This window comes from Euphorbia lathyris, chromosome 7, assembly GCF_963576675.1.
Source record: "Euphorbia lathyris chromosome 7, ddEupLath1.1, whole genome shotgun sequence".
Taxonomy (NCBI): Eukaryota; Viridiplantae; Streptophyta; class Magnoliopsida; order Malpighiales; family Euphorbiaceae; genus Euphorbia; species Euphorbia lathyris.
In genome coordinates, this window is record NC_088916.1 from 80,592,542 (window position 1) to 80,605,764 (window position 13,223).

A 13,223-nucleotide genomic window follows, 5' to 3' on the forward strand; every position below is an offset into this window, starting at 1 on the left:
GTGAAACAGAAACTCCGATGCATGAGACCGGAAGGGGCAGATAAGATCAGAGAAGAAGTGAAGAAGCAGTTAGAAGCAGGGTTCATCGAAGTAATCGACTATCCCCATTGGGTCGCAAATGTAGTGCCCATCGCGAAGAAGGACGGCAAAGTGAGAATGTGCGTCGATTATAGAGATCTTAATAAAGCATGCCCGAAAGATGAGTTCGCATTGCCTCATATTGACGTATTGATCGATAGTGCAGCATCGAGCGTCTTACACACGAATGTGGACGGTTTTATGGGCTACATGCAAGTTCAGATGGCCGAGAAACACAAAGCAAAAACCTCGTTCACAACTGAGTGGGGAACATACTGCTACAGGGTGATGCCGTTTGGTTTGAAGAATGCCGGGGCAACTTACCAGCGAATGGCTACAGCACTATTCCATGATATGATACACAAGGAGGTAGAAGTTTATGTGGATGACATGATGGTCAAATCAGAGACGAGAGAGGGGCATTTTGCTGCACTCGAGAAGTTTTTGGCTCGAATTGCAGAATTCAAACTAGGGTTAAACCCGAAGAAGTGCTTCTTCGGCGTTTCATCGGGGAAAATCTTAGGCTATATAATCGGAAACAAGGGAATTGAGGTAGATCCCGACAAAGTGAAGGCCATACGAGAAATGCCGGGTACCAAAGAATGAGAAAGAAGTGAGAGGGTTTCTGGGGCAGGTTCAGTATATCAGCCGGTTCATAGCAAGACTCACTGCAATCTGCGAGCCGATCTTTAAGTTGCTACGGAAAGATCAACCCACGATTTGGAATGATAAGTGTCAGCAGGCCTTAGAGAAGGTCCGGGATTACTTGTCTAATCCGCCAATTCTGAGACCGCCTAAACTGGGAAAACCGCTACTCCTCTATGTGGCAATCGAGGAGCGATCCATTGGGGCAATGCTGGCCCAGGAAGGGGACACGGGCGTGGAGCACGCGGTATATTATCTGAGTAAGAAGTTCCTGGAGTACGAGCTTAAGTATAACATGATCGAAAAGACGTGCGTAGCAGTAGTATGGCTAACCAAGAAACTACGGCACTATTTTCAATCTTACAAAGTGATCATTATTTCCCGGATGGACCCCGTGAAGTATCTGTACCGAACTCCGTCTCTAACAGGGAAGCTAGCCCGATGGTTGTTGCTTTTGTCCGAGTTTGATATTGAATACGTAACGAAGAAGGTTATCAAGGGGAGGGCCGTAGCAGAATTTCTGGCCAACCAACCCCTGAGCGCAGAAGAAGAAGAAGAGATAAACTATGATTTCCCCGATGAGCACTTGAACGCAATAGAAATTATACCATGGAAAATGTTCTTTGATGGAGCAGTTAATTCGAATGGAGCCGGAGTAGGGGTATTACTTATCTCACCAGAGGGAGAAAGGATCCCGATGGCAAAGAAGCTATCCTTCCCTCTCACTAATAATATGGCCGAATATGAAGCGTGCATCTATGGGTTGGAGTCATTAGCAGCACTGGGAGCATCATATGTTGAAATTTGGGGCGACTCAAAACTGATTATCGAACAAGCGCAGGGAAACTGGAAAGTGAGGGAAGAAAGGTTGCCTCCATACCTAGACCAGCTAGAAGGGTTGGCACAAAGATTCAAGGAATGTCGTTTTTATCATATCCCTCGAGCACAGAACCAGGCTGCGGACGCTTTGGCCACTTTAGTGTCAGTTTGGGACAACCCCCGGAACCTTGCCTCGAAACCGTTGGTATTGAGGAGATCTCACAAACCATGCTACGAAGACGTAATGCTGTTAGGGGCAGATGAAAAGCCGTGGTATTTCGATATCGTGAACTTTATGAAAAGTGGAACATACCCGGCAGAGTCAGAACTTAGGGATCAAGCTGTGATTAGAAGGTTAGCTCGGCAGTTCGTCATCCACAACGACTTGCTTTACAAAAGGCACATCGATGGGTTACAACTGAGATGCTTGGATGCGGGAGAAGCCCGCGAGGCAATGGAATCGGTACACTCGGGAATTTGTGGGGCCCATATGGGAGGAGCGGTGTTAGTAAAGAAAATCATAAGGTAAGGCTTCTACTGGCTCACCATGGAAAGAGATTGTAACGAATATGCGAAGAAATGTCACGATTGTCAAATCCACGGGGATTATAGTCATCTACCGGCCATGGAATTGCATGTGTTGGCACCTATTAGGCCATTTGCGGCTTGGGGCATTGATATCATCGGGGAGGTGAGGCCTAATGCTTCGAATGGGCATAAATTTATTGCAGTCGCCATTGATTACTTCAGCAAGTGGGTAGAGGCAGAGTCGTTTGGCAAGTTGGGGTCTAAACAGATGAGGAAGTTTATTGAAAAACACTTAATCACCAGATTCGGAGTGCCTCATCACATAATCACAGATAATGGGGTCCAGTTTCAAGGAGAAGTGAGAGGTCTCTTCCGAGAACATGGTATTGAACATCACAGGTCTTCTCCGTATCGTCCGCAAGCTAATGGCGCAGTAGAAGCAGCTAATAAGAACCTTAAGAGAATTCTCATAAAAACGGTGGAATCACATTGGAATTGGCACGAGCAGCTCCCACTCGCGTTATGGGCTTATCGCACGACGGTTAGGACGTCAACGGGGGCAACGCCGTTCTCCTTAGTGTATGGGGCAGAAGCAGTCCTGCCGATTGAGATCGAAAAGCGATCGTTGAGAATCGTAGTGGAAGCAGAGATTCCCAAGACGGAATGGGTGAAGAAGCGATATGAGCAGTTGGCTTTGGTTGACAAGAAAAGGATGGAAGCCCTTTACCATGTGCAGCTATATCAGAGAAGGATGGCCCGAGCCTTCAACAAAAAGGTCAAGGCCAGCCCTATCAAAGAGGGGGACATGGTGCTGAAATAGATCTGTGTGACGCACACCGACCCTAGGGGCAAGTTTAAGCCTAACTGGGAAGGGCCATTCTTCGTGAAGAAGATACTAAGCAAAGGAGCGGTGAAGTTAACTACTATGGACGGCATGGAATTCTCCGAACCTACCAACCTGGATAGGCTTAAGAAATACTTTTCGTAAAAAAAAAAAAGAAAAATTCCCGATAGGTTGAAAACCCGTAAAGGGCGGCCTATGCAACAATAAGGGACATCCCAGTGGGTGAAAACCCGAAAGGGCACTCATTTGAAAATTCTGGGATAGTAAAAGGAGAGGAGAAAAATCGTCGGGATCCGAAAACCGAAAGGCGGGTCCTGGTAACAGTAGTTATAACTTGAGCAATTACAAAAACAATGTATAAGAGGCTAAGTATTTCTGTTGTTTGTAAATAAACAAAGGCATGAATATATTTGACGAGAATGATTGGAATCATCATAATCTACTAAATGCATGGTAATATGAATCATGAGTTATACATTTCCTACCTTACTTTTCACAATAAAAAGCCTACATGCTATCCACCCCGCTCCCTATACATCAGATATACATCGGGGTAATCCTAATAAAAAAACTACTACAAAGCCATAAAGCCTAATAAGGAGGGATATCCCAGTAGTCCTCAAAATCCCTCAAGCGTGACGCCCGCTCTGCAGATAAGGCCTCCTCGGCAACTCGGAGTCTCTCCTCGGCGACTCGTGCTCTCTCCTCGACAGCAAGGCGACCCTCAGTCTCCCTCCGCATTACCTCCGACCAGTGGTCGTTCCGCTCTTGTTACACCTGGCCAACCCTGGCATCGGCCTCCCGCACCGACTCACTCCGTCTCCGCTCATGGGCGTGAAGATCGCTCTAAAAAAGGAACAAAAAAAGAAGAAAAACAGATGTGAAAAAAAAAAGCAGCATAGGCAAGAACAGAAATCATACATACATGCATGCATTCCACTACACTAAAATAAGGCAAGGGTACATACCAGGTGGTCGGCACAGCGCAAGCTGAGGCGGTCTCTGAGATAACCGGACAGCCCCACGTAGTCAGTACAAGTCTCTCTCGTAGTCTGAGAAGCGTCGGAAGGGTCAAATGGTACCCTCGATGTGAAGACGGGAGGAGCCATCTCGACACCCGCGTAGGCTACCCCGGACTCATCATAACAAAGGGTCGAGAAATCTCTCCCGTAGTCCGGAACGGGCACACCCAAAGAGGATCTCTCCGGTCAGGCAGCGCTGGAGGACTCGCCGACATAGTAGGGGGCTCGCTCGCAGATGTCTGAGCCCGAGCGCCATCGAAGAAGTCTGACAAATGAGCACTCCTCCAGGACCCCTCCTGCAAATGAAAACACAATGAATACCGCTAGCTATCTTGTGAATAAAGGTAAATAGGCTGAACCACTCACCGGGACCTCCTCCTGACCGAAGACTGCCGCGACAACCTCCCGCGAAAACACGTCTGCCACGGGATCCACATCCATCGCCACTGCTGGGGCATCCCTCGCGCTCAACAAAGTCGATAGGTAAAGATCACGGCCCCCGACATGAACCCACACCTCTCTACCCACAAACCGATGGGTCAAGTCCTGACGGATAACCGACAAGGGCATGGTCCGCACCGCGAACATGGAAATGGGGATCTCACCCGGGGACCAGTGCGACGCTCTAATCCCGGTGATGCCCCGGTCGCCTAAGTACCAGGCCCGCACGCAAGGGCCGGTGAGCACGCACTGCTGCTCCTGGATCAAAGTCACGTACGCATAGTCGGGACCGAAGTCAAGGTCGTCCCACCTAAACTTGATCTAAAAACACAAAGAAAAAGTCAGATCCAATCAAACAAGAATCTAGCACGACTAGAAGATATCTACCTGTCCCAAGGTCCGCGAGTCAATCCAGTCTAGGAGCCGCGCCACTGTCCATCTCTTCTCTGCGCCTAAATCAAACTCTCTCCACCGAGTCATGAGAGGGAGCCTCGGTACTCGTGACCGATGCCGAGACTGGCTAGGAAGAATCCGCCTCTCGTACGCCCAAACCTGCTTATAAAAAACAAAGGTTATGAACGGAAAGCATGAAGAAGATAGAAAGGACGAGTCCAGGGTGCACACATACCAGAAGAGCGAAAGTGTAACCACCGAAGTCCTTGCGCTTCCGGCAAGTCAAATCCAAAAACTTCTATAGGAAGGCTAGGCCCACCCCGCCCAATCATAAGACACCGCCGCATCCAAATCGCTAAAAGCCTGAATAAGACCAACATGTACCTTCCCGCTCTTGGTGCGGAAAATCGTCTCACTCAAAGTGTACACTAGGAAGCTACGGACAGCCAAGTCAGCGTCATCCGTCTCACAAAAATCTCTGCGACTCAAGAGGCTCGCGGTAGAAATGAACTTCGCTGGAGAGGATTTGGCACCTGGGTAAACTCCTGGCCCAATCAAAGCGGCTAGCCTAGCACGGTCGACCCGCGGACGTATCATGTCAAAGCAGAAGGGAACTGGAGTGCTACTCCCCGAAAGAAAGGTGGAAGGTATGGGTCGAGTCAACCCACCTCTCGCATAGGGCACGCAGGCCAAAGCGATCGCACACCCCATTGGTGTGGGGCAGCGCTGAAATAAAGGGCTCAAAGCCCAACTCACGCACACGGGCTCTCGTCGCGGCGCCTAACATAGAATACCACACGTGGATCTCGGCCGTGGTCCCGGAAATCTCGAGGAACTAGAAAGAACAATACAGGAAAGTTTAAATATAGTTCCTAAGCTTGCATTTGATGAAAACACGTTAAGACTAGTTATTCTTTCGGTCAGAATCTAACCTAGAGACGTCTGGTCAATTTGGACCAATTTTCTGTAAAATCTCTCCTTAGGGTCATTTATGTGGGATTTAGTTAATTCTTTATTCTTTAATCCACTCTCGTCCGCACTGACAAGGAGCATTGGTCAAGTTTTTACCATTCGCGTGCATTAGTTAAGTTTTTACTATTCACGTGCATTAGTTAAGGTTTTTACTATTCGCATGCATTAGTTAGGTTTTTACTATTCACGTGCATTAGTTAAGGTTTTTACTATTCACATTTTTACTACTCACGGGCATTAGTTAAGTTTTTACTATTCACGTGCACCATTCACGCTTTTACTATTCACGTGCTCTATTCATGTTTTCGTTATCCACGTGCACTATTCACGTTTTTTACTATTCACGTTCATTATTCATGTTCTTTTTACTGTTAGCACGCATAAAGTCGTAGTTTTACTATTCACAATGCATATAGCGCACATTCTTACACCAAAGTAAACAAGTGTTACTTGTAAGTAAAGAAATTCACATTTTCTAACTAGAGTCCTCTAAGGCAATCTAAAGGTTAGCATGCAAATCATATTCGGATAAGGATACTAAAGCCTAGAATTTGAACCAAATAACGAAAAAGTGAGAAAGTACTTACCTCGTTACAGCGTGTCCGGCTCAGATGCGTCGTAGGGTCGTGGAAAGGGTCCACTCTAGCAAGGTTCACGTAAACCTCCTCCATGCCTTTCGTGTCATCGCATTCATCCAAATCCATTCCGAGAATAATCCAAATCAAAATCTAGAGAGAGAGAGAAGAAAGAGAAGGTGTGGGGTTGAAATGGAACCCCACCACCTTATATAGGAAAGAGGAATGGCATTCCCGTAAATAGCGAAAAAAGTACGATGTGACATAAAGGTAAAAAGTAAATAATTGATTACCAGGTGCACAGACCTCCGATTTGCAGTCCGTTTCAGCCTGCGCTTCTCCCAGACAGTGGCCAATACTGTCAAGATAAGAACTCCCAATGACAGTCAATTTTTACAGAACAGTGGCACCAGTCAAAATACAGACGACAGTCAACAGAAAAATAATCGACAATGTGAATCATTCCGAACCAAAAAGACATTCCTACCAAACCATTCGAACCTCCAGGACACTAGCTCCAGTGAGAAAATACAGACAACGGTGTTTTAAAAGAATTCAGAATCGTTAGAAAGAACCTTTTTGCCTTTGAGCCACCTTACCTACGGTTCACGACCGAGGTAGCTTTTTTACGGTTCACGACCGAGGTAGCTTTTTAGTCATCTTACCTACGGTTCACGATCGAGGTAGCTTTTCAGCCATCTTACCTACGGTTCACGACCGAGGTAGCTTTTCAGCCATCTTACCTACGGTTCACGACCGAGGTAGCTTTTTAGCCATCTTACCTACGGTTCACGACCGAGGTAGCTTTTTAGCCATCTTACCTACGGTTCACGACCGAGGTAGCTTTTTAGCCATCTTACCTACGGTTCACGACCGAGGTAGCTTTTTAGCCATATTACCTACGGTTCACGACCGAGGTAGCTTTTTAGCTATCTTACCTACGGTTCACGACCGAGGTAGCTTTTTTACGGTTCACGACCGAGGTAGCTTTTCAGCCATCTTACCTACGGTTCACGACCGAGGTAGCTTTTTAGCCATATTACCTACGGTTCACGACCGAGATAGCTTTTTAGCCATCTTACCTACGGTTCATGACCGAGGTAGCTTTTTTACGGTTCACGACCGAGGTAGCTTTTTAGCCATCTTACCTACGGTTCACGACCGAGGTAGCTTTTCAGCCATCTTACCTACGGTTCACGACCGAGGTAGCTTTTTAGCCATCTTACCTACGGTTCACGACCGAGGTAGCTTTTTAGCCATCTTACCTACGGTTCACGACCGAGGTAGCTTTTCAGCCATCTTACCTACGGTTCACGACCGTGGTAGCTTTTCAGCCATCTTACCTACGGTTCACGACCGAGGTAGCTTTTCAGCTATCTTACCTACGGTTCACGATCGAGGTAGCTTTTTAGCCATATTACCTACGGTTCACGACCGAGGTAGCTTTTTAGCCATCTTACCTACGGTTCACGACCGAGGTAGCTTTTTAGCCATATTACCTACGGTTCACGACCGAGGTAGCTTTTTAGCCATCTTACCTACGGTTCACGACCGAGGTAGCTTTTTAGCCATATTACCTACGGTTCACGACCGAGGTAGCTTTTTAGCCATCTTACCTACGGTTCACGACCGAGGTAGCTTTTCAGCCATCTTACCTACGGTTCACGACCGAGGTAGCTTTTCAGCCATATTACCTACGGTTCACGACCGAGGTAGCTTTTTAGCCATCTTACCTACGGTTCACGACCGAGGTAGCTTTTTAGCCATCTTACCTATGGTTCACGACCGAGGTAGCTTTTTAGTCATCTTACCTACGGTCCACGACCGAGGTTGCTTTCGAGCCAATTTTACCCACAGTCAACGTACGCTAGGGTCCGTAAGAAGAACATCCGCCGGCAGCCGATTTAGAGGCAAGGACGAAAAGAATCGAGAACGACGCCCGAACGCGCAGCGCGAAGGTTAGGTATTCTTCCTCCTACTCTTTACGTGTCTTTTACTTTTATATGTTTTACATTGCATGTGTTGCGTTAGCAAAAAACGTTTTCAAAACACACACATCACTGTCAAAATAGGAAAGTAGGGGCAACTGTAGACACCGAGTCGGAGGACCTGTGACGAAAACCTGTAAACAAGACGGTTGAAACGGTTGATTCCGGAAGTTTTAAAAAACAAAAAAATAATATATAATAAGGAAGGAGAAGTTGCGATGGTGCGCGGTCGTCGATTGGGCGGCTCGCGAGTGCTCAGCGGCGCGGTGCGAGCACCTAGCGGCAGCTGACACGCGTCCAACGATGGTCGGATGCCCGCCCGATAGCACGGGGCGCGCGCTCGACGTCCGCTGGACGCACGCGTCCGACTGCGAGTGGCACGCGCTCGACGTCCGTTGGACGCACGAGCCCGGCGGCGCGGAGCGCGCGCTCGACAGCCACGGGGCGTGTACGCCCGACGGCGCGAGACGCGCCCCGGCAGGCGTCGGGCGAGCGCGCCCGGCAGCCGTTGGGCGAGCGCCCAACGATCGTTGGGCGCGCGTCCAACGATTGTTGGGCGCTCGCCCAACTCTGTTGGGCGATCGCCCAACAATGTTGGGCGATAGCCCAACAGAGGTTGGGCGGCCGCCCAACATGGCTTGGGTGGCCGCCCAACCCCTTTGGGCGACACCCGATCTTGCTCGGGCGTCGCCCATTCCGTCCGGGGATCCAATGCCTATAAAAGGCACGGATCCCCATGCATTTGGAGGAGGCTTTTTGGGAAAGATTTTCTCACTCTAAACATTTTTAGAGAGAGAAAATTGTTTTTTTGGGAAAAAACATTTTTTTTCCTAAAAATTCCAAATCTCCTAAGAGTTAAAATTTTACCAAAAACAACGGGAAGCACGATTCGTGAAATCAACCGACGTCAACCGTCAATACCGAACTTAAGGTATTATCCGAGGATTAGACTCGTTTTTATTTTTATTTAATTTATTTCTTTCCTTTATTTATTTTTATAGTTTTTATTTATTTAGTTGTTCATTTATTTTATCACTTTTTATTTAATTTGGTGTATTTATTTAATTTCCATTTCGGGTTGAATAAAATTTGGTTTTATTTTAAAAAAAAAACCTCGTTTTGATATCCCAATACGAACCGTGATCCGATAAAAAGGGTAGTTCGGGTATTAAAAGACGTTGTAATTATAAGCTTTTTTTTTTTAGAAAAAGAAATTTCCAAATAACGTTTTAAAATAAAAACGTCGTTTTAGGAACTTCCGTTATTGACTATGATCCATTTTTGGTAGTTCGGAAATCCAAAACGATTGAATTAGACTTAATTTAAAGCTTTTGAATAAATCTGGAAATAAATGGAGTGCTGCTGTAATTTACCGTTTCTGTCACTAATTGCTGTTTACCGACGGATTTTCCGTCGGTAAATCTGCCAGAATGTAAAAAATGCTGTTTTAGTCCCTCTTTCTCAACTTTTAAGCTTCTAATCCTTTGTGTATATATATGTAGTTATGTAATAAATATTTTCAAACTATTTTTGGATAGTTGGTACATATAGTTATTTAGGATATTTATATATCATTTTTTGATTTAATCTAATATAAGTATATGTATATATATATTTTCTTTTTCCTTCATTTAAATGATAATGGATTTTATTTTAGAATGTTATTTATTTAGGTGTTTTGGAAGTAATTAATTAGTAGATATTTTGTGGATAATGGGTATTATTTTGATATTTAAACTACATTATGTATATATATATATATAGTTTTTGGGCTATTCGGGTTATATTAGTTATTATTAGGTGAAACTATTTTGGGGATAAATGTTATTTTCTTATTTAGGAGTTTTATCTATTATTTTCACATGTTTAAAGTAAAAATGTATTATATTTAGTATTTTTATTATCATTTCTTATATGTTTATTACATAGTATCTTTTTACTTATCCTTATTTTCTCTATAAATATTTCATGGGTTTTTTTGGCTAAAATGTATATAATATGTCTATATTGACATTTATGGGTCCATATTTCAAATGGGCTTTATTTGGAGTGAATTTTGATTTAATATGTTTATTGTTGTAATTGTGACAAGTAAAGAGTCCATTGAGTCAAAAGGGGGAAATAAATCACCAAAAAGAGTTTTCAATTTGATGATTTAAACTAAAGGCTTTTCTAGAGGTTCTAAAAGTGTAAATAACGTTTTCTTGACATCTTTAACTTGTTTCCAAAACATCACGTTTTAAAACCTTAGTCCGTTCCAACGACGGATTAAGTGAACCTTATAATTAAAATCGTTTTCATTATAAATAATAGAGTTTTTTAATCGTTTTCTTAAATGATTTATACAAAATAAATTGACTTGTATGCTTAACCACGTTTTCTTATTAAAGGTTTTTACCTTAATGTTTTCAAACACTTGAGTCGTTCCAACGGCGATTCAGGCGGACTTCATCAAACGGGGTTTTAAAACGTACCTAAGTCATTCCAACGGCGATTAAGGTGCGAACCATGTAAATGAACTCATTTTGGGGAAATGAGTAAGTATAGAATTAACACGCAACACGAAATGTAAATCACGTTGTAGATAAATCAATTCTTCCTTCTTCCCCTCTCTTTTATATGTATATTGAACTGATATAAATGGGTGATTCTTTACTAAAATGGCTTTTCAATAATGTATGCTCAAAACGGTTTTCAAAACGGTTTTCAAAACGAGAAAGAAAAGGTTTCAAATGAATTTTAAACTTAAAGAAATATACGATTAGTCTGTTATCGCCTAACATGCTGAGTAGGAGGCCGGTGGTTCATAATCGGGCGATGTCGGGGTGCCTAGTAGCCTTTCTCCGGAAAGGAGCTAGCCTTCTCGGCTCGTACCTAAGTTTCCCGAACCCACACCGGTCTCCCGTAAGGGATCGGTGTTCATTTTCCCATTCGTGGGTGGCGACTCTTCCATATCTCCGAGCTCCGGTCCTGCCAGCAGCTTGATTCCACGATTGGTTGCTTTCGGCGCCAATCACCACTTACGTCGCCATGAGGTGTCCACCCCCCGGTCCGCCCGGGAGATTAGGTCGCGGCACCTCGTCTAACATCTTGTTTTGAGGTTTTTCTCCGCTTGCCAATGAGAGCACCTTTCCGCCAATTCTTGGATTAAATCATAAGCCTCCGTTTGGGTCTTCTTAAGAATGTTGCCACCTGCGGCGGAATCAATTGTGGCACAGTTAGCGGAAGATAAACCATTATAAAAAATACTAACCTGTTGCCACTTCTCAAATCCATGATGTGGGCATTTCTTCAATAGTCGACGAAATCGCTCCCACGCATCATATAGTCTCTCTCTCTCGGTTTGGCGAAAAGAACTTATCTCATTTTTGTACATCGCCGTTTTAGATGGAGGGAAGTACTTAGCTAAGAATTTCTTAACTAACTCATCCCATGTCCCAATGGATCCGGCCTCGAGAGAGTCTAACCAGTCAGCTGCATCGTCCCTTAAAGAAAAAGAAAACAACTTTAGTTTAATAGCTTCTGGTGGTACCCCATTTTGCTTAAGCATAGAATAATGTTTAAAAAATTTATTTAAATGGGAGTTTGGATCTTCTCTCGGATCTCCGCCAAATTGACCGGAGTTTTGTATAAGTTGGATCATTGCCGGCTTGATCTCGAAGTTGTTTGCTCCAATGGTAGGTTCCACGATACTTGAATTCATGTCCAAACGGTTCGGAGTGAGTAGATCCATGATGGAACGTTCCTCTTGCGCCATGTTTGCTCTTCGATTAGCCAAGTTCCTGTGGAAAGTACGCTCAATTTCAGGATCGGGCAATAATAAAGGCCAACTTAAACTTCTTGTGTTCATAAAAACAACAAAAATAAAATAAAATAAAACGTCTAAATTAATAGAAGCTCGACTAGATTAATATTATAATTCTACTATCCCCGACAACGGCGCCAAAAACTTGATGCGCGTTTTACGTATACGTGCATGTGAAGGCAAGTGTACCTTAATCGTGTATCAAGTAATAAAGTAGAAGTAGAGTATCGTTCCCACGAGGATGGTGATTATAAGTATTAATCTTTTTGCTTACTATCTATTATTTAAACAACCGAAATGTAGAGTTTTGATGGACAACCAAGCTAAGACTTAAGCAAGAAGTGAGATGAAAATTGTACAAAATTAGATGAGAGATTACTTATATTAAAGAAACTAAGGCTTCTAGCTTCACTTAACCTCTTTACTTGGTAATAACACTTAACCCCTTCTAAGATGTTTTATCCTTTTTAAGATGACGATTTTTCTTATTAACTAATAGATTCTCGAGATTGGCTCTAAACTCTCGATTAATTACTTTCCCTTGGTCCGGCTCAAGTAATTAATCTAGAGAAGCATTAAGTTTTATTAGTTCCAAACCTTCGATTTATTACTTTCCCTTGGTCCGGCTCAAGTAATAAATCTAAGATTTGTAATAAGATTTAATCTAAACCTTTTTAACCTACTTTACCTTGGTCCGGCTAAAGTGATTACTTAAGATTCAAGAAAAACCGCTCAAGTAATTAGTTCTAAACTTTCGATTAATTACTTTCCCTTGGTCCGGCTCAAGTAATTAATCCAAAGAAGCATTAAGTTTTCTTATTTCCAAACCTTCGATTTATTACTTTCCCTTGGTCCGGCTCAAGTAATAAATCTAAAATTTGTAATAAGATTCATGAAAAACCTTGGAAAACCAATAAGCCACACTAAATGGTCTTTAGGTCCAACTTATGAATTTCGATTAATCAATTTAATCACGATCAATATAAACGATTAATTATACCCAAGTAGAGAGTTGACCCATCTCCTACAAGCATTAAGAATCATAAGTTAGTTCTTAAAAAGGATAAAGATAACTTAAATAGGTTAAACGTAATTACCACATAATTAAGGTTA

The 13,223-nt window shown here is 43.7% G+C and overlaps 1 long non-coding RNA gene and 1 other non-coding gene across 2 annotated transcripts; one reads left to right on the top strand and one right to left on the bottom strand.

Annotated features, from left to right (window-relative positions):
* Positions 1-5,575: 5,575 nt before the first annotated feature.
* Positions 5,576-11,615, bottom strand: LOC136235104 (uncharacterized). The gene is made up of 4 exons (XR_010691652.1): positions 11,559-11,615; positions 6,611-6,675; positions 6,330-6,415; positions 5,576-5,605 (listed from the first exon to the last, which is right to left on the bottom strand). It is a non-coding gene; the product is annotated as an uncharacterized lncRNA (long non-coding RNA).
* On the top strand, positions 11,575-11,681 carry LOC136201760 (small nucleolar RNA R71). Its single transcript, XR_010674103.1, has one exon. It is a non-coding gene; the product is annotated as a small nucleolar RNA R71 (small nucleolar RNA).
* Positions 11,682-13,223: the final 1,542 nt, after the last annotated feature.